Source organism: Bos mutus, chromosome 28 (genome assembly GCF_027580195.1).
Source record: "Bos mutus isolate GX-2022 chromosome 28, NWIPB_WYAK_1.1, whole genome shotgun sequence".
NCBI classification, from domain to species: Eukaryota; Metazoa; Chordata; class Mammalia; order Artiodactyla; family Bovidae; genus Bos; species Bos mutus.
The window spans coordinates 9,931,874-9,954,126 of NC_091644.1; the positions used below are offsets into that span (position 1 = coordinate 9,931,874).

Here is a 22,253-nt window from a genome sequence, read left to right on the forward strand (position 1 = left end):
TAGGAATTCACTTGATTGGTATTTGCTACAACATGTGCTTCTATTGGTACAAGTGATTATCTCCAGTTGAAATGAAAAACCTAAGGGCCGCTGGGTCCTGGGTGCCTGGCTCCCTCAGTTATGACAGCTGGGTAGGGTCTGTGGGATCTAGCCCTGCTGCTGCTGCTGCTAAGTTGCTTCAGTCGTGTCCGACTCTGTGCGACCCCATAGACGGCAGCCCACCAGGCTCTGCTGTCCCTGGGATTCTCCAGGCAAGAACACTGGAGTGGGTTGCCATTTCCTTCTCCAATGCATGAAAGTGAAAACTGAAAGTGAAGTCGCTCAGTCATGTCTGACTCTTCACGACCCCATGGACTGCAGCCTACCAGGCTCCTCCATCCATGGGATTTTCTAGGCAAGAGTACTGGAGTGGGGTGCCATTGCCTTCTCTGCTAGCCCTGCAGGCACCCCATCTAAGATCTGACTCTTCGGCCGGACTTAGCACTGGTGGGAGGACCCAGACTGGGTGGTGGACCAATCCTCTCAGGCAGGCTAACTGTTCTGCACGGGCACCTCCCTCCCTTAGTCAAGGCCTGGACCTCAGAGGGTGAAAGCCAAGCCTTGGGACTTGGCCTTTCTTACCAGAACTGAGAATAATATTTGTTTTGGTGAGGTTTACAGGAATATCATGACCTGACCTCAAAAAACAGAGGGTCTGACACCAAGAAGTTTGCAACAGCTAACCACATCTCTTCCTCGCCTTCTTATAAAAGGGCTTTGCTGCATGAGCCACCCATTTCCTTGCGTGGCCCTGCAGTAAAATTTTCTCTGCTCCAAACTCTGACATTTTGGTATTATTTGGTCTCGCTGGGTGTTGGGCACACAGACTCGAGTTCAATAACACATCTAAGGTCACACAAAGATTTTGCACTGGACCTCATTCCCAGTTCAGCCTCCCTCACCACCAGAGCATAAAGAGTCCTATTCCTAAACACAATACCCTTTCAAATACCAACATTATACAGCTGAACGTGACCTTGCTATACCTTGTTCAAACTCGCCCCTGCACAGCAGTGGAAAGCAGCACAGTCCCTGCTCCTGTCTGACCGTGGCGCTGCACAGTCAGCTGGTCGGGAGTCCTTACCTGTGCGGAGTAGACCTCCTTTGACTTTCTACCCCATGTCTCATCCATAGTCATTCCCTCTCCTTTTTATTCCCCAAATGAGCACCTCCAAAATAAAGGAGGGGGTCGGGGCACAGTGCTGTATGTGTCGAGAGGGATGAGGGAATGATGGAGAGTAAGTGGTGTGAGGAGGGAAAATCAGGCAGACAGCAGAGGTTGCCTGTCCTTCCCCTGGGTGAAGGACAGGCTGTGGTGGCACACTCTGGGGGCTGGGCTGTGCCCTGAAGCAGAAGGAAACGGCGCAGGAATCTCCCTATGCCTTCGTTTTGCTCCCTGTGTCCTAAGCTCCTCTGTGTCTGCATCCCCAAACTCAACAGTCCCTAGCACATAGGCTCTCCATGACAGGCTGTGTTTGGCCTTTCATGGGAACTATAGGATGTGCCGCGATGCCTCCCCAGTCAGAGCAATGACAAGGCCTGTCTCAGGAGCATGAGGTGCTGCTGTGAAACACGCAGTCCTCTTGACACGACGTTACAGAAGGATCTGAGGGCTGAGTAGGTCTGTGACTCCTTTACAAGTCCTCAACCTAGTTTACAACTTCATTCTCTCCAATATTTCCATCAAGTAATCAAGTAATAACAGATGAATCCAAAGAGACGGTGAGTCACTGTGTCCACTGAATGCTAGGCTGTCTGGAGCGCCAGAGGCCCCCGGGCACACTCCGGGCTCCAGTAGTGCCAGAGGGAAATCTTGATCCACTGTTTTTAAATCAATAACCTAGATTTTTTAAAAATAGTTCAAAATAGACAGAAAAAAGCCTTGCATAATCATTTTGTAGCAGTATCTCTGTCAAACCAGTGAGCAATGATAGCTTCCCAGAGCTCTTATCTTATCTGCCCAAAATTACTCTTATCTATTCCAAATTAAAGGAAGTTTCCACTTCAGCAAGTTGGAGCAATTCAGAGAAGTAATAATCTGACCTTAGGCAAAGAAAATTAGAAGTTGATCTTTCTCCATTTCTTCTTTTAACCAAGGCTCTCTCCCCTTTGGATTTTATAAGGGCCACGGACCACTGCAGAGGTCCCAAGCCAATTTCCACTTGTTTATGGGACAGAGAAAACATCAAGCACATGATGGAGAAAATCTCAAATGTCCTTTACTTCTGTTCAAGCACAATGAAGCCCCTTCAAGGTCCACACACTGAGCCAAAACTAGAGGCTGGGGATGGGGAGGAGGGAGTCAGAGACGGATAAGAACGAGGCCTTCCTTCTAAGAGCTCACAGTCCAGTGAGAAAGCAAGCCCAAGACACAAGGCCCACCAGGATGTGAACAAAACTTATGGGGAGGGGTTGGTGACTGACAAGATCTGGAAAAGCTCCTGGGGGAGGTGGGATTAGAGCTATTTCTCAGCAGTGAGACGGTGGACTGTAGGAAAACATTTGCATGGAAGTAACATAGGCAATGCTCAAAAAATAGACCAATGTAGTAGAAATGTGGAGTGCAGAAAGATTGAAATGTCCACAGTCAGGAAGAAATGGTTTCCAATCAGCATCCCTGACCATGACCCCATCCCTAGGTCTCGGGCATCTAGAGTGAAGAGAGAGAGAGTGAAGTCGTTCAGTTGTGTCTGACTCTTTGCAACTCCATGGACTGTAGCCTACCAGGATCCTCCATCCATGGAATTTTCTAAGCAAGAGTACTGGAGGGAGTTGCCATTTCCTTCTCCAGGGGCATCTAGAAAGAACACCAAATTTGCCAGCAGCACAGAGTCGGACACGACTGAAGCGACTTAGCAGCAGCAGAAGCAGCATGATCCTTCTAGGCTCCTTGTACTGCACTGGTGATCTGAAAGTACCTGCCAGCCTCACCTGACCACTTAAAAAGCAATTTTCTGGCCCATGTCAGTGGCTCAATGGAGATACTGCAGCATAGTATGCTTCTTCCGGAAATCAGAGCAAGTTTTCAAAGAGATCTGGTGCCGAGTCATGAACTGCAAAGGGAAGGTGCCCTGATGCGACAGAGCTGCCTCAATGAAGGTGCCTGCCAGCAGCTCTCCAGGTCCTCTGCGGCGTCTCTGAAAGGCTGTAGGCCTGCACGTCTGCCTCTGGAACTGCTCCTAACGACAGTTTTCCACCGAGAAGGCAAACAGGATCGAAAGATCGCTGTCACTCCCTTCTCAACTAAAGCAAAACACATCAAAATAGGTTCTCACATAATTTATGATAAAGCAGAGTTGGTGAAACAGAAATGTACATGCCACTTGAGTAAGAAAATTTACTGAGTGTAATTTTGTCCCAAAGTTCTGTCTTATTTTCAAATAGTGGGCAAAATTTCTCTAGTGATTTGCAAAATGCTCTCCCAGTTACCTAAGTTTTGTTCAGTATAGTAACATTTTAATGTATTGTTTTTCTATTCTTAATTTTAAGGTGTATTTTTTAAATTTTATTTGTATTGCTAAGTAAACCGTATAGTTAATAATTCATATCAATATCTAAGGTGACTTGACTAGTTGGAAGAGGAACATTTTCTACTGTTGTGTTCGTGACTGTCAGTGTTTGAACAACTAATCTGGGATGGAAGGGAGGCTGGGAAAACACCCATCTTGCCCCTTGCACGTATGTTTGGTGGTATCCCCTGGCAAGAATACTGGAATGGGTTACCACTTTCTCCTCCAGGGGATTTACCTGACCCAGGAATCGAACCTGTGTCTCCTGAGTCTCATTGCAGGTGGATTCTTTACCACTGAGCCACCAGGGAAGCCCATCTTGCCCCTTGCTGACTGGTAATATATGTCAGTCACGTACGTCCCAAGGGGCTCGATGTCCCACTCTGTAAAATAGGGCCAGTTACGCTGCCAACCCTCATGCTGTTGGAAGTACCAAGTGTAATACCTTACAGAAATATTGTCTATAGTATCCAGTTTTTTTGTTTCTTTATGGAAAAGGAGGTAAGGCTGTATCTAGAACTCTTACCAGGTACCATTTTCTGCAGAAACATAAATATATGTTTAAATCATGCATACCTAGTCCCTTCTATTTTTCTCTTTCAGAGTTACTAGTTGCTTTTATACGTAGGTTTTGTCAGATTAACTTGAAAAGTATCTTGAGAAGTCAAGGTGGTCCTGAGTTGAGAGTTTGATGCTTCTCCTGGAGAAGTATGCAGGTATGCACCTCTGGGTGAGAAGTGACTGGTTTTGGAAAGAGCAGTCAGCATGCCCTTTCTGTAACTGCACCCGCTCAGGATGGGCTGGACCGCACCATCACGATAAGCAGAATATTCGGTGAATCGGACACTTAGCCTTTGGTTTCAGGCCTGCTGTACTGTCAGGAAACGCAGACTACGTATGTCTATGAAAGGATTTGCCCCGCTCTGGTTACACATCGGGTGGAGTGCAGGCAGGTTGGGTCCCAGGAGAAAAAATAAAGGTGGAGCAGACCTCGGTGCCCTTATGAGCCCCAGTGTCCACGGTGAGAGACCAGCGCCATGAGGCACAGACTCGGTCTGTTTTGTTCCCACTAGATCTGTAGCCCAGCCCAGTGCTGGCGTGCCTGGGTCTGAATAAAAGCCAGTCAGTGATATTGCTGAATATCAAGCAGTCGAAGTGGTCTCTACACCAACTGGCATGACAGATTTTGGGTCTGAGTCAACACTTATTGATCCCAAAGTCTATTAATGCTTGGTGGGAGGATGAGGCATTAAACTCTTGACTTGTTGCACAGGTCCTGGGGGAAATGATCTCTGCTCCGCAACCCCTTACCTGGACCCCAGCACGGGAGGATGTGACTAACTAGTGCCTGGTAGGTGTCTGGGAAGAGCTGAGGGCAGCCGCGAGGTTATGGCCGGGCACATGCCCCACCCGCATTCCACCGCTGAGAAATCCTCTATTTATTAGGCTGCCACAAGCATTACTTTGGTATTTTTTTACTTCTCTTGTAGGGTCTAACTTTAGTTAGGCTAGTGGAAAGTTTTATGGGCTCCTTCCCACTCCTGCCTCCTCAACAGTGCTTCAGTAAGCTACTGCTCCCTGAAGAGCCAGTCCTGTGCCCTCCAGGCCAAACTGACCAGGGCAGGACTCAGGCTCTTCCCCAGCCCACAGCTCCGCCCACACTGTGGGCGAAGATGACTTGCACTAAGGTTGCTTTTATGCCCCAAGTCCCACAGATGGAAGCCTGGTGGACTCCAGTTTCCATGGGTCGAAAGGAGTCAGACACGCCTGAGCACAAGCCCACTGCACTCAGTGATGTGTAGTAGGGTCTTCTGTTTCCTCAACTTTATAATTTTCAGTTGGTTCCAAGGACTTTTTCATCACTTCACTGGTTCCTGGACTAAATAATTAGAAGGCAGTTTAGAAACTTCAAATAGATTTGGCCCAGACGTTCATGGTCTTGGGAATAACTGACTCTATAAATTGTAGAATAAGAAGTTATGCTCATAGAACTGTACAAAACAGAGTGAACCCTAATACAAGCTATAGACTTCAGTTAGTAACTTCTCAGTACTGTTTCATCAATTGTAACAAATGTACCAACCACACTAACGCAAGATGTTAATAATGGGAGACAGTGGGTAGGAAGATGTGGGAACTCTACATAATTCTCTGCTTAACTTTTTATGAACCTAAAGCAACTCTAAAAAAATTAGAAGTCTATTAATTAAAAAATAATAAAGTGGGCAAGTTGAGTAGATAAGAGTATCAATGAAACAAAAGTAGCCAATCATTGGTAATTTTTGAAGCTGAACGATGGTCCATGAATGGGGGTTCATTATATCATTCTATGTCTATTTTTTATTTTAAAAAATAGAGATTTTTAAAATCTTATGCTATTTCAATAGCATGTCTTTTCTTATTGTAAAAATAATTCATACACATTGTACGCATATGAAAAATATTAGAAAGTACCTATAATGGATTCACTCAAAGATATCACCTATAGCATTTTAGCAGGGACATATATACAAATAACAAAACTGATATCATACAAAATAAGAAGTTTTAATACTACCATTTTTTAAAACTTAGTATCACCATAAACATCTTCTCATGTCTTAAAATAGCTCCAAAAGCATGCTTTTAAATAGGCTCAGTAAGGTTTCAAATCCTGAAAGATGATGCTGCGAAAGTTCTGCACTCAATATGCCAGCAAATTTGGAAAACTCAGCAGTGGCCACAGGACTGGAAAAGGTCAGTTTTCATTCCAATCCCAAAGAAAGGCAATGCCAAAGAATGCTCAAACTACCACACAATTCGCTCATCTCACATGCTAGTAAAGTAATGCTCAAAATTCTCCAAGCCAGGCTTCAGCAATATGTGAACCATGAACTTCCTGATGTTCAAGCTGGTTTTAGAAAAGGCAGAGGAACCAGAGATCAAATTGCCAACATCTGCTGGATCATGGAAAAAGCAAGAGAGTTCCAGAAAAACATCTATTTCTGCTTTATTGACTATGCCAAAGCCTTTGACTGTGTGGATCACAGTAAACTGTGGAAAATTCTGAAAGAGATGGGAATACCAGACCACCTGACCTGCCTCTTGAGAAATCTGTATGCAGGTCAGGAAGCAACAGTTAGAACTGGACATGGAATAACAGACTGGTTCCAAACAGAAATAGGAGTACATCGAGGCTGTATATTATCACCCTGCTTATTTAAATTATATGCAGAGCACATCATGAGAAACGCTGGACTGGAAGAAACACAAGCTGGAATCTAGATTGCTGGGAGAAATATCAATCACCTCAGATATGCAGATGACACCATCCTTATCGCAGAAAGTGAAGAGGAACTAAAGAGCCTCTTGATGAAGGTGAAAGAGGAGAGTGAAAAAGTTGGCTTCAAGCTCAACATTCAGAAAACTAAGATCATGGCATCTGGTCCCCTCACTTCATGGGAAATAGATGGGGAAACAGTGGAAACAGTGTCAGACTTTATGTTTTGGGGCTCCAAAATCACTGCAGATGATGACTGCAGCCATGAAATTAAAAGACGCTTACTCCTTGGAAGGAAAGTTATGACCAACCTAGATAGCATATTCAAAAGCAGAGACATTACTTTGCCAATAAAGGTCCATCTAGTCAAGGCTATGGTTTTTCTTGTGGTCATGTATGGACGTGAGAGTTGGACTGTGAAGAAGGCTGAGCGCTGAAGAACTGATGCTTTTGAACTGTGGTGTTGGAGAAGACTCTTGAGAGTCCCTTGGACTGCAAGGAGACCCAACCAGTCCATTCTGAAGGAGATCTGCCCTGGGATTTCTTTGGAAGGACTGATGCTGAAGCTGAAACTCCAGTACTTTGGCCACCTCATGCGAAGAGTTGACTGATTGGAAAAGACTCTGATGCTGGGAGGGATTGGGGGCAGGAGGAGAAGGGGGCGACAGAGGATGAGATGGCTGGATGGCATCACTGACTCGAAGGACGTGAGTCTGAGTGAACTCCGGGAGTTGGTGATGGACAGGGAGGCCTGGTGTGCTGCGATTCATGGGGTCACGAAGAGTCAGACACGACTGAGCGGCTGAACTGAAGTGAACTGAACTGAAGGTTTCGTATTACGGCCATACTATATACAGACTAGAAATTAAATAGCTACCTGTGTAGCCCTCATCCCACATGGCTGGGACTGTCAGAGGTGTGAGATTTGCAATGACACCTAATCCTGCCACCGAGAAAACTGTTTGGCCTTGGCCCCCAGCTGCTGAATCTCTCACGCTTCAAGTTGCAAATGCACTTCAGGGCTATTTAACAACATGGAAGAAGCACTTTGCTTTTTCATCACACAACCTCATGTGGATTTGCTATTTACAAAATGGAAGACAGACAGGATTTGCGTGTTTAGAGCCCTGGCATGTGTGCAGTGCTCTCTGAGGGTGCCCAAGGATAAAGGCAGTTTTCCTGGCACACACTGAAGCAGTCTGACCCTTCCCTCCCACTCAAGAAAGCACATCAGAGGTCAAATTAACGAGAGTGATGTTATGGCAATAAATTTCACTTAGAAACTGTAGCAAGTCTTTGAAATCAACCTCAAGCCCCTACAGCACCTAGAGGGGTGACCCACGGGCTCCAGGAAGACCCTGCCAGTCCACACAAGATAGATCTTCTCAGGTAACCAGCCAGCTCACGGCATAGAGATTCACAATTAAAGTAGGATTGCAAGGGGACCAAACAGCCAAGTAGTTAGAATGCACGCTGGCCAGAGGGTGTTACGTTTGACTGTAGATCATATAATCAGTGCGACTTCTAATCAGATCTGGAAGAAGCTGGTTCTTACTGCATGAGCCAGTTCTCCCCGAGGCTGAGCAGACACAGGTGCCAGCCCACCCGACCTTTGCCAAAGGTATTTCCTTCCACAAAGCTGGAGAGAAAAGAAGGCTTAAAACTTTAAATTCGAGGAAAAGTGTTTTCCAAAATTCATGTCTCTTGCCAAGATATCGGACGCTTTATCTTGGAGAGTTTATCTAATCAGACAAGTAGAATATGCTCTGTGATGTGAACACGAGAAGCAGAATTAGGCGTTGGCTCTGTCCCACTGGATCTGTGGGACCTGGGAGGCCCCAGCCCCACTTGGGCTCCGTGTGTCCAGATGACGGGAAGTCTTTCAGATCAACTTTTCTGGGAAAGAGGAATCTATCGAGCAAATTTCTGAGGATCATTGTACAGCAGGCTTTCCCGGGCACCTAGAGGGAGGTGCCTATCACGTGAACTGGCAGCACAGGAAGAGTCGCATGGACAGCCCAGAAGGCCATGAGGTTGAGCAGTGGAGGCATCAGAGATCCAAGCTGTCGGCTCAGAGAGAAGAGAAAATGTTCACACAAGAGCAGCCACACCTCCTGGCCTGGAGAGGGCAGAGAGAGGAGCCGATGGGAAGGGCACTCGTGCGATGCAGGAGCTACAACTGTGGCCACCCCACAGGCACACTCATCTGTTACCCCTTGAGATGCAAGAAACAGCATCCCATCGACAGCCGTGTCACACTTCTCATTAAATTTTATTGATTTGTCTACTTGTTTATTTTCGGCTATGCTGGTCTTTACTGCCACGTGCCTTTCCTCTAGCTGTGGTGGGGAGTTCCTGTTGCAGTGGCTTCTCTTGTGGAGCACAAGCTCTAGGGCACGTGGCCTTCAGCAGTTGTGGCGCAAGGGCTCGATAGCTGTGGCTCCCGGGCTCAAAACACAGGCTCAGTAATGGTGGCACACAGGCTTAGAGGCTCTGAGGCAAGTGGGATCTTCCCAGATCAGGGATGCAATCTGTGCCTCCTGCATCAGCCACTGAGCCACCAGGGAAGCCCCCTCTCCACACTGTTAAGAAACAGTCCTCTTCTTTAATGAAGATCTGTTTCATGCAAAAGGATCTCAGATCTCTGGCACTGAGGTCTGTGGGAATAACCCCAGGTTCAGTCAGCACTTCCTTGGATCTGATCCAGGGACAGAGGGGACTTAAAATTATTACCCTGCCTCAAAAAGAAGTCAGTAGCAAGCTTGAAAGTATAGAGACAGAGGTTGAGGGAGAAAGGTTGCCAGCACTCTGGCTACAAATGCTCCGCAGAGCAGCTTCCCCAGGACAGCGTGCTTTCACTCTCTTGGCCCCTCACACTGAAGTGGGTGAGAAGGTGACACTCTTGCATCCCCCATGGCAGAGGCTGGGCACGTAGAAGACTCCAGAATTCAGAATATTCCTCTCCTCAGGAACAGGTGGCCAGAAGGAGATTGCAGAGGGCATTGAGACTCAGCCAGTCACCAGAGAAAGTCACCAGTGTCCTGAGGACTTTCTTTAAAAGAAGGGGTTTCCCAGAAAGCCAGGATGGAGCTGCGAGGGGTGAGGAGAGGAAGCGACTGCAGATGACTCATACTGCGGTTGCCCAAATGACCACAGTAAAGATCTTATAAAATGCATCGTGTAAAAAGGAAATAATTTAGGAAATACAAAAAGGCAAGACGTAGATACAGTTACGGAATTAAAGGCAAACATGCCATGACACTGAGCCACTTAGAGAAAATGGCCTTCAGAAATCACAAGGACAGAAGGCTAAACGGTGGAGAAGACTGCAGATAAACCAGACGAGCAAAACAAGCCAGAACAACTGGAAGAGAGAAAAGAGGTGTTAGAAATCAGCAAACCAAGTAGATGACAGGAATGAAATTTTCACTCGAATAGAAATGAAAAAATATTTCTTAATGTCCACAGTCGCAGACAAATTAAACAAACTCATACAACAGCACGCATGAGACAATATTAAGATGTTGCTGTCGTCGTTCAGTCACTCAGTCGCGTCCTACTTCTGTGACCACACGGACTGCAGCACGCCAGGCTTCCCTGTCCTTCACCATCTCCAGGAGCTTGCTCAAACTCATGTCCACTGAGTCAGTGATGCCACCCAAACAGCTCGTCCTCTGTCATCCCCTTCTCCTCCTGCCTTCAATCTTTCCCAGCATCAGGATCTTTTCTAATGAGTCGGCTCTTCGCAGCAGGTGGCCAGTATTAAGATACCTCTAAACATAAATGTTTTATACATCATGTGCTCCTGGCACAGTATATGATAAAACTAAACAGTATAATCTCAACTACACATATACGCAAATACACAAAAGTATGTATTCTTTTACAAAGTGTGCGAGCACAGCTATGTGCTTATATAAAAGTCTGGAAAGAAATACATCAAAATGCTCAGTGGTTAACTTTGCGGGATTATTTGTCATTTAAATTGGTTGTACCTTTTTAAATTTCTCACAATGTTTTAGTTTTACTGCAGAAAAACATGTTTTTCAAAAAACAAAAGCAGAAAACAGTTTGAAAATATATCTGTAGAAAATGGAATTTTTGTGTTGTATTCTGTTAGAGCTATTTATTTTTACTTGAAGAGATGTTATGAAAGGAAGAATGCCTTCAAATGAAATTCTTAATTGAGCAAGAGGGTATAATGTCCATCCATTCACTAAAAGGTAGTTCACACCACATCCGTTCACACCAAGTACTCACTCAGGAGCCAGAGATACAACAAGCTAGATAAAAATCTTGTCCTCTAAAGGACATTCTGGTGGGGCGGAATATACAATAAGCAATTAGAGAGTATGTCCAATGGGGTAACGATTATGGAGAAAAGCTAGAGCAGCAGAAGGAATCACCTTCTTTCATGTTGGGAAGTTGTTGCGTTTTTACATCGTGATGAAAGACAAAGCCTTGAAAAGGTGGCTTCTGGACAAAGACCCGAGGTGGTGAGTGCGCCACCCCGTGGACACCCGAGGTAAAGCAGTCAGGCCGAAGGAACACTGTTGGGAAGGTGTGCGAGAAGGGCCTGGAAGGAGGAACAGGCGCGGGGCCTGTCTGCTAGACAGAGTAACGGAGAGGAGAACAGGAGATGAGGGCAACGTGCAGTGTGGGCTGTGAATGTCAAGGGGGTCGCCGGAGGGCCGTAAGCTGAGAAGAATATAAGCAAAGTGTAACTGAGACCGATCTACCGTGGAGTGCTCTCGTACGTGTCAGTACCTGTCCGTCCTCTCGAGACACCTTGGTATGTACGATTGAAATGGTAGCTTTGGCCTTCAACTATGCCTTCTATTAAGGCAGATGCAAAGAATTGAGGGCTTATAATCATTTATGTCCATTAAATGAATTAGTCATTCTGTGTAAAACCAATTTCAAAATACATAATTTGGAACGATACGCTAAAATAACTTGGACAGAGACATAGAAATTCTAAGTGGGTAGCTTTAAAGTAACCATAGGGTCAATTAAGTGGAAATTTCTAGAAAGCAAGTGAGGAACTCAGACCCTCAAGATCTGGGATATGTTATAAAGCTGTAACAAGCCTTAAAGCTTTTGTCACATGAAACCTAGGGCTACCAGAGTTAAAGGCAGTAGGTGTTTTAAGCCGATCATCATGGTGAAGCTTCCTGAGAGGGAGTGTGTACATCTACAGTAGCTTCAGAGCTGCCAGAGAAGGACACACAAAAATCTGCGGGGAAAATTCTTTCACTAGAAGCTTCAGAAGGAAGCAGACTGTGTTGTCTCCAGACCTAAGTATCCACTGTGTGGTCATGCGGGGACAACCCAGACAGCAGTGGCCTGCTAAGCTTGGGAGCCATGGTGGGTCATGAAGGTCACCATTAACTTGATGGAACATCATTATTCAAAGAGGTGTCGTTGCTGAGCCTTCTCAGTGTATATCACTGCCACATCTTCCACTTGAGCCCTTCCAGTGAATAGTCAGGGTTGATTTCCTTTAGAATTGACTAGTTTGATCTTCTTGCAGTTCAAGGGACTCTCAAGAGTCTTCTCCAGCACCACAGTTCGAAATCATCAATTCTTTGCCACTCAGCCTTCTTTATGGTTCAACTCTCACATCTGTACATGAATACTGGAAAACCATAGCTTTTACTATACATACCTTTGTCAGCAAAGTGATGTCTCTGCTTTTTAATATCCCGTCTAGGTTTGTCTTGCTTTACTTTCAGGGAGCAAGGGTTTTTAATTTCATGGCTGAAGTCACCCTCCCCAGTGATTTTGGAGCCCAAGAAAATAAAATCTGTCACTGCTTCCACTTCTAAGGAACACAATGGCACCCCACTCCAGTACTCTTGCCTGGAAAATCCCATGGACGGAAGAGCCTGGTGGGCCGCAGTCCATGGGGTCGCAAGGAGTCGGACATGACTGAGCGACTTCACTTTCACTTTTCACTTTCATGCACTGGAGAAGGAAATGGCGACCCACTCCAGTGTTCTTGCCTGGAGAATCCCAGGGACAGGGGAGCCTGGTGGGCTGCCGTCTATGGGGTTGCACAGAGTCGGACACAACTGAAGCGACTTAGCAGCAGCAGCAGCAAAGCCCTTTACAGTTGCCTAGCACTTAGCCATTTACAAAGAGCTTCTGATTAATCATTCCCTTTGAGACTAAAACCAACTATGTGAAGTTGTTAAGTGACAACCACATCAGGAGAGTTAGTGACTTGCCAAAAGCCACTGAGACCCAGAAGAGGGCCTGAACTTCTGAAGTTCTGACCCCCAGTGGATTCACTTCAGGGAGCAGCCTTGTCCACTGGACCACCCCGTCATTCAGGACCCCGCACTGTGTGCCTGAATGTGTGCAAATGGCCTTCTCGAAGAATCAGTTCAGGCTGTGTATCCTTCAAGACAGTAAATCTCCTTTGATAGACTTCCTCCAACTTCCTAAAGCTTAGCCAGTCCCCTCTCCTCTGCCACATCTGTACTTTAAATGTTCTTCTATTGCTTCTTACTACTTTTTACTATAATTTATTTATTTACATGTCAAGCTGCTAGCCTGTGAATCCTTAGGACAGTGAATACTTCTGAGGCAGGTTCTTGGTCTTTGGAGCCAGACCGCCTAGGGTGGGATCCCAGGTTTGCAACTTACTAGCACTACAGAGAAAATCAGTTGAACTCCCTGTGCTCATCTCCTCATCTGTAAAACCAGGATAATAACAAAACTGCCAATCTCATAGGGCTATTGTGAAGACGAAAGCAGTCGATATATGAAAGTCACTAGAATAATTAATAAACATTGGGAAAGAATCTAAATGTGAGTGAACAGGGAAATCGATAAATTAAACACAATGCTTTCGTACAATGGAAAGTACCCTCCAGCCATTAAGAAAACACAGCTATACACACCACCGTAATCGGTATCACCGTCACCACTGCATCCTTAGCTCCCGTCAGCCTGTCACCCAGAAGGTGCCCCACAAAGTTCTGTCAGACATGCGAACAAATAAATGTACTTGTCAAACACTGACTTGGGTAAAAATAGAAATTTTACCTGCTCTATTTTGGGGTAGTCCCAGCTGCCTGGACTATATCTAAGAATACTAGGATCACCGTTTTCCTCCACAAAAGAATACACAGGAAATTCAAGGAATTGAGCTCAAGTTTCCTAAATTAATCCACCCAAATGAAAAGCACAGGCCTCCAGGCCAAAGAATCAGACTCACTTGTTTGTTAATAAAATATTATGCAACTAAGAACCTTTATTTCAGTTCAGGCTAAGTGGCTTGGATGGAATTGCTTGGATCAGTTAAACCTCCAGGACATGGAAACCCCTGTAAAGGAATGCAGTATACACCTTCTCTTTCTTTTTAGATTATTTGATTTAGAACAAACTACAGGGGTAATCACCATAGAAACCTACTAACAGGGATTTTCACACAAGGTTCTCTGTTGTGTGTGTTTCTTTATGGTCTGTTGAGCCATGAAGGGAAAAGGCAGCAGATTCAAGGAAGCTGCAAAGGGAAAGGAGATGTTTACTTTAATAAGCTTTAATTTTTAAAAAATAAAACGGGTCTTTCCTATCCAAAAGAGTGAATATCAAAACATAAGACAGCTTTTGAAAAGATAGGAAAAGGACAGAATCTAACATGATTAAAGTATCTAACATTTGTATACCATATTTCATTTATAAAACTTTTTCATATTATTAAATTTTAAAAGATTGATGATAATCTTTTATAAATTCTATAGCAACTCTCAGACATGATTTCAAAGAGAAATATATCAGAATTTTTGTTTCAGTCTTTTTTGTTATAGTGAAATACTTGGAAGAGCTGAAATGCAAATGAACAAGAAAGCTGGTAAATTAAGTGTGCTGTATTAATACAACAGAAAAATATCACACAGCATTTAAAGAAGTTTATATATACAGATTTGCATGTTTGTCTTATCATGGATAGGTTTCAAAAAAAATTTAAGTATAAAAGAGGAAGTTGCATAACAACATAGTAATGTGTATGGAATAACATTTTGGCAAAATTTTGTTTAAAGCCATGAACTTCTTTTGAGATGACTAACCACAGAGGCCAATAGGTTTTTTTTTAATCTTCCAACTTCCTTAAAATTAAACAGACCAAACATAAGAGTGAGGAAATAAGACCATGAATAATACCATCAGTAACACCGAGTGATAAGGAATTCTCTATGAACGTGAATGAGGAAGACGGATGAAGGGGACCATTAGGGGCTCAGCAGCTACGGGGCTCAAACTAGGAAAAAGGGAAGCGGAACCCAGTGCTCCGTAACTGTTGACAACCAAAGACCAAAACCAAAACAAGCAAACAAAAGTGCAAGCAAACATATCCAAGATTTCAATACATACCAGGAGGATCCTGGGAAAACAGCAGTGACGACAACTGCATGGCTTGAACCCTCCTAAGAGCCCCCGTCTCATACACAGAGCAACTGGGACAGCAGAACCAGAGCCCACAGGCAGCGTCTACCAAAGTAAGTGGTCCTAAATCAGATGTAGGCACGAATAAGCCACTTACCCATGACCTGCATGAGATAATGAGACTTCTGATAACACTGATAATCAATAAACAAAGAATGCCCAACATATACTAACTTAGAAAGCAAGAGAGGTCAGTCTGAACACAGTAGTTAAAACTGAAAAAGGAGCATAAAATTTAGAAGAATCATTTTGTTATCCAGACAAAACTATCAAGCTACTGAAAAGGGAAAAGAAATCAAGGTGAAATAAGTCAGATGGAGAAAGACAAGTATCACATGATAAATCTTATATGTGAATCTAAAATTGACATTACTAACCCACCCAAAAACAGCAGAACACACATTCTTTTCAAGTTCACATGAAATAATCATCATGAAAGAGCAGATTCTGGACCAAAAAATAAATTAATAAATTTAAATTAATTTAATTGATTAAATATTTTAATAAATTTTAAAAGATTTAATTACATCAAATATGTTCTCTAACCATAATGGAATTAAACTAGAAGTCAAGAACAGAAAGATCTCTGGAAATTTCTCAAATATTTAGAAATTAAGTTACTTTCTAAACAACCAATCAGATAAAAAAAAAACAAAGGAAAATTAGAAAACATTTTAAGCTGAATGAAAATGAAAACATAATATATCACAACTTCTGGATGCCACTAAAGCAGCATATAATTTATAGCAATAAATGCCTGTATTTGAAAAAAAGAAAAGTTTCTAATCAATTATCTGAGGCTTCATCTTTAGAAATTAGAAAAAGAAGAACAAATTAAACACAAAGTAAGCAAAAGAAAAGAAATAATAAAGATAGCAAAAGACAATAAAATAGAAAACATAAAAATGGTGAAGAAAATGTAATGAAACAAAAATTTTTGAAAGAAGCAATGAAATTTATAAACTTGTAGACAGACTACTAAAAAAAAGAAATAGAAAAAAATTCTCAAATGTTTGTAATGATAGGGCTGGAATCATTACAGAGTCTACAGATATTAAAGAAATAATAGGGGATATTATGGGCAATTTTATGCCAATAAATTTGATAACTTCAATGAAATGGATGATATATACGAACACAATTAACTCAAGAGAAAAAACAGATAACCTGAAAAAAAAAGCCTATATTTATAAAGAAATTGAACTTGTAGTTTAAAACTTTCCCACAAATAAAACTTCAAATCCAGAAGGTTGGTGAAATCTATTACTGGTATAACCAACATCATACTTATTAGTGAAAGACTAAATACTTTCCCCCAACTTTGGAAACATGCCAAGGACGTCCAGTCAGTGCAGTAAGTCATGGAAGAGGAAAAAAAAAAAGGCATCCAGATTGCAAATAAAGAATAAAACTGACCTGATTCGTGGAAAACATTCATATGCTCATACACCCCCAGGAATTACTATGGATCTACAAAACAAACTTCCTAGAACTAGGATTTTAGAATTTAAGGTCAGTATAGAACACCAATTACAGTTCTATATACTAGCAATGGAAAAGCAGAACTTGAATTAAAAAACAAAAACATTTACACTAGTATAAAGTTATGAAATATTTAGGAATAGATGAGAAAGATGTGAAACTTATAGATGTAAATAAATGGAGAAATATAACAGGCACATGAAGATTCAATATTAAGATACTAGTTGTTCCCAAATTGATCTATAGATATAGCACATCATTCCAGTCAAAGCCCTTGTTAACTTTTTTTGAAGACATTGGCAAGGTCACTGTAAAATTCATATGGAAATTAAAAGGACATATAGTATTCAAAACAACTTTGAAGACAAGGGGCCTGATTCATCTCATTGTAGTTAAAATAGTCAAGACAGTGCTATATTGATACAAAGATACAAAAAGGGGACCAAAAGTTGACCAAGGTATATAAATACATTAAAAGACACTTGTCTTTGCTTTTAAAAGAAAAGCAAAGACCAACCTAGACAGTGTATTAAAAGCAGAGACATTACTTTTCTGATAAAGGTCCTTATAGTCAAAGCTATGGTTTTTCCAGTTGCTGCTGCTGCTGCTGCTAAGTCGCTTCAGTCGTGTCCGACTCTGTGAGACCCCATAGACGGCAGCCCACGAGGCTCCCCCATCCCTGGGATTCTCCAGACAAGAACACTGGAGTGGGTTGCCATTTCCTTCTCCAATGCAGGAAAGTGGAAAGTCAAAGTGAAGTCGCTGAGTCGTGTCCAACTCTTAGCGATCCCATGGACTGCAGCCCACCAGGCTCCTCCATCCATGGGATTTTCCAGGCAAGAGTACTGGAGTGGGGTGCCACTGCCTTCCCCAATGGTTTTTCCAGTAGTCATAAACAAATGTGAGAGCTGGACAATAAAAAAGACTGCACAACAAAGAACTGATGCCTTCAAACTGGGGTGCTGGAGAAGGTTCTTAAAAGTCCCTTGGACAGCAAGGAGATCAAACCAATCAATCATAAAGGAAATCCACCCTAAATATTCATTAGAAGAACTGATGCTGAAGCTGAAGCTCCAATATTTGGGCCACCTGATTCGAAGAGCCAACTCATTGGAAAAGATCCCAATGCTGAGAAAGATCGAAGGCAGGAGGAGAAGGGGACAACAGAGGATGAAATGGTTGGATGGCATCACTGACTCAATAGACAAGAGTTTGATCAAACTCTGGGAGATGGTGAAGGACAGGAAAGCCTGGTGTGCTGCAGTTCATGGGGTCGCAAATAGTCAGACACAACTGAGCGACTGAACGAGTGCACAGACGATACAACAGATAAAAGACAGCTAACTTAGCAAATAAGATGGAAGCAATTAGATAGCCAGATGTAAAAAATAACTTTGACCCATTCTTTGCACTCAAAATGGCTCATAAAACTTCTAGAAGAAAATATAAGAGAAAATCTTTGTGATTCTGGCTTAAACAAAGATTTCTTACCATGATCTCTAGAAAGGAAAAAAACTGATTAATTTGACCTCATCAGAATTAAGAAGGCGAAGGTGAAGGTGAAGTCGCTCAGCCATGTCCGACTCTTTGCAACTCCGTGGACTATAGCCTACCAGGCTTCTCCGTCCATGGGATTCTCCAGGCAAGAATACTGGAGTGAGTTACCATTTCCTTCTCCAGGGGATCTTCCCGACCCAGGGATCGAACCTGGGTCTCCCACATTGGAGGCAAACGCTTTAACCTCTCAGCCACCAGGGAAGCCCATTAAGAACTGCCCTTCAAAAGACACTGTTCAGAGGACGAAAAGATTAAATATTTGCAAATCCCAGTTTTTTTAATGAACTTATATTAAGAACTCTGCAAACTGAAAAATAAGGAAACAAAAACTCAGTTTTAGAAGAAAAGGAGCAAAGTACTTGAACACAGTCTTCATCAAAGAATAGATGAGGAGATAACAGTAATTGTAAAGTAAAAGGCCGCTGATCGTCTGTTACCCGAGAGTAAAAAGATATCACTTGAGGCTGGCCAGTCAAGTAAAAGAAGTATAAGTTAATTGCAGAGTAAAAAGATTAGCAATAAGATAAAACTTGTGCCTAAAATTCAAAACTTAGAAAAAGGGAGGGAGGAGAAATGGCTTCTATAATTTCCGTATTGTTCAAAGTAGAACACCAACAGATAGTATCTAAAGAAAAAGAGGACTAGGAATTTTATATAAAGCATTAATTAGCATAGAGGTAATTATTAGAACACACACAAATCTTCCTGAATAGTAAAGCCAAAACAAGATAAAAGAGTAAGTAAAAGAGAAATTTGACCACGGCATGGTAAAACTGAAATTGAACATGTCATTTGTATCAAGAAAAAAGAAAGAGCTAAATCCATCTGCAAAAAACAAAGCTTTATCAAGTTGACTTACAAAGCAGTATCCAACTCTCTGCTCTTAGACAAGAAAGACAAGTAAGCAAAGAGGTTCAGAAAGGATAAAAGTTAAAGCATGAGAAAATTCATACTAGGCATATCTTGATACCAGACAAAGTAGAATTCTCTCCAAAAAGCAATAAATGGAACAAAGAAAAACAGTTTTTAATGCTAAAGGCTATAACTCATAATGAAGACACGCTATGAATATTTACGCACCTGATGACACAGCGAGTCTGCCAAGCAGGAGTCACGGAAGATGAAAGGAGAGAGAGGCGCCACATGCTGCGGACTGTGGAACATGGCTAAGCTGCACGCAGGGAGAAAAACATCACAGTATTAAATATCTATACCAATAAAAAATAGAAAACTAACGCAATACAGCAGAAGACATAAATTAATAAGGGTAAAGAGCATTGAGTTAGAAATGTGAAAAGCAATAAAGCTAACAAATGTATCAAAAAGCTATTGCTTTGGTGGGGTGGGGGAGGAATCCACAAAATAGAGACACACTGCAAGAAAAAAAAAAGACAGCACAGACACAAACAAAATGAGCTAAGGGAGCAGTTCTCACTGAAATGGATAATTTTAATATCTTAACATCGCTAACTTTACACAAATAAATTTGACAACCTAACTAAAATGCATAACTTTTAGGAAAATAAAATTGACCAAATCTGAACCTTTAGAAATAAAAAAAAAATTTGAAAAGATAAATTACTATAGAAGTTAAAGAAAAAATTGCAAAAATGTTCTCACCAAATAATTTACCAGACCCTGATGGTGTCACAGGGGAATTCTGCAATTGGTTCAAGTCAGGCAACCTCATAGCTACTTAGACTGTCACAGAACATGGGAAAAGAATTGCAATTTCTAAATTCTTTTTATGTGGAAAATGTCATTCAGATATCAATATCTGATAAACAGTGCCCCAAAAAGAAAATTGTAAGCCAATTTCACATACGAATACTGATATTAAAATATTCACTAAAATATGAGCACACAGTACAATATTAAAAAGTAATTCATCGTGACCAAGTGAGAACAGGGAAGCCCGGCATGCTGCGGTTCATGGGGTCATAGTCAGACACTACAGCTTCTGAACAACTATTCACTGTGTTGGAGGTAGTAGCCAGGGCAACTGGACAAGAGAATGAAAAACCTCCATATCCTGATTCAAAAATAATCTAAAGAACGTGTTACAGGAAAAAGGAGTAGGGAAAATTCTGAAATCATGAAGCACAAAATAAGGTCTTCTGGAGCATTTAAGTTCCAAAATGATCAATGCAAAAATAAAATGTCTGAAGCTACATATCTTTAAAAACAAAAATTTGCAGAAGCAGAGTTCTCCCAGGGGACTGGTAGAAATTGAGATGCAGGATCTAGCAGCTCTCAGTTACCTCCGAGGGAGTTGGGTGTGTCATTGTCGATAGGATCCACTTCAGGCCTTGACTGGTCAGCAGGAGGGAACATCAGAGACCAGGCTGAATGAGGAATTGCATGCTAAGTCAGTCATGTCCGACTCTGTGCAACCCCATAGACGGCAGCCCACCAGGCTCCCCCATCCCTGGGATTCTCCAGGCAAGAACACTGGAGTGGGTTGCCATTTCCTTCTCCAATGCATGAAAGTGAAAAGTGAAAGTGAAGTCTCTCAGTCATGTTCGACTCTTCTCGACCCCATGGACTGCAGCCTATCAGGCTCCTCCATCCATGGGATTTTCCAGGCGAGAGTACTGGAGTGGGGTGCCATTACCTTCTCTGAGGAATTGCATAGATAAGCCATATTTTCAGGAAACAGACAGCCTGTGAGGCAGGGAATTAAAAAAGAAGGAAAAGAAACTGTATTGTGAGCAGCTCTTAGCTTCCATTCTTGTTGAGCTAAGAAGTAAAGGAGTAAGTGGCCTGAAAATAAAAACCTTATTTTCACAAAAGAAGAATACAAAGAGAGAGACCATGAGCCCAGTAGAAAAGCAGGCAAGTCACACGGGTGTTCTACTGAAACAAAGTGCAAATTCTCTTAAATATGGGAGAGTATTTTTAATCTCATTCTTGAAAAGAATGCAAAGTAAAGCTATAAGTGATATATTTTTCACTTCTGAGATTGGTAAAATTTTTTAAATTGTAATAGCAATCTGTGTGAGTAATGGGTGCATGCTACATGCTGAGTCACTCAGTCGTGTCCAACTCTTTGCAACCCAGTAGACTGTAGCCCAGCAGGCTCCTCTGTCCACGGGACTCTCTAGGCAGGAATACTGGAGTAGGCTGCCATGTCTTCCCCCAGGGGATCTTCTCAACCCAGGGATCAAGCCTGCATTTCTTACCTCTTGTGCACTGGCAAGCAAGCGGGTTCTTGACCCATGTGTGAGGAAATCAATACCTTGGTATATCTGATAAATGGGAGTGCAGACTGAGGCTAGTGGAGAGCAGTCTGGCAACAGGCTCTCAACATGTGAATCCTCTGACCCAATTATGCCACTCTTAGGAAGACATGGTATTTTTAACATCAAAAGTCTATAAACAATCTAAATGCTCACATAGGGGATTGGGTAAATCATGGTGCGATCATACGGTGGAATGTTATGAAACTTTTTAAATGAACTAAATAGACCTGTATGTTCTGATATGGAAAACTTCCCAAGATACATTGTCAAGTTAAAAAAAGGAAGGAGGCCCACAAAAGCACTGCGCTATGCCACACTTGCACATGAAAACGTAAACACATAAACACATCAGTAAACGCCTGCACGTGCGGAGAGTGTGTCTGGACGCTGGCAGCACTGACTGCATGTAGGGAGGGGGAAGTAGGTGGCCAAGAGACTAAAAAAGGGCACACAAACCATTAAAATGTGTGCATGGGTGTGCATGTGTGCACACATGTATAAACAAAAGAAACATTAAAGTTCCCAGAAAACTTTTGCTGCGGTTCTTTCCATTTTGTAAGATCACAGGTGATTTTCCTTTTCTCCTGTGGTGTTCTGAGTTCACAAATATTTCACAATGAAAACAAAAGTGCCTTTTAAAAAGCAGGATTTGTGTTTTTTTCCTTCTAAAATCTTCAGCCATCTCCACCAAACAGAAATACTTGGCCAGTT

General features: G+C 42.5%; 1 long non-coding RNA gene across 2 annotated transcripts in view; it reads right to left on the minus strand.

Annotated features, from left to right (window-relative positions):
- The window catches only part of LOC138986074 (uncharacterized), a 147,431-nt gene that overhangs the window by 39,755 nt on the left and 85,423 nt on the right, over positions 1–22,253 (minus strand). The window contains exons 4-5 of one of the 2 annotated variants that reach the window (XR_011462968.1): positions 20,562–20,645; positions 19,381–19,471 (exon numbers count right to left, since the gene is read on the minus strand). The exons of the other annotated variant lie outside the window; for it this stretch is intronic. This is a non-coding gene — a long non-coding RNA (uncharacterized lncRNA). The remainder of the gene's footprint in view (positions 1–19,380; positions 19,472–20,561; positions 20,646–22,253) is intronic. 2 annotated transcript variants of the gene reach the window in all.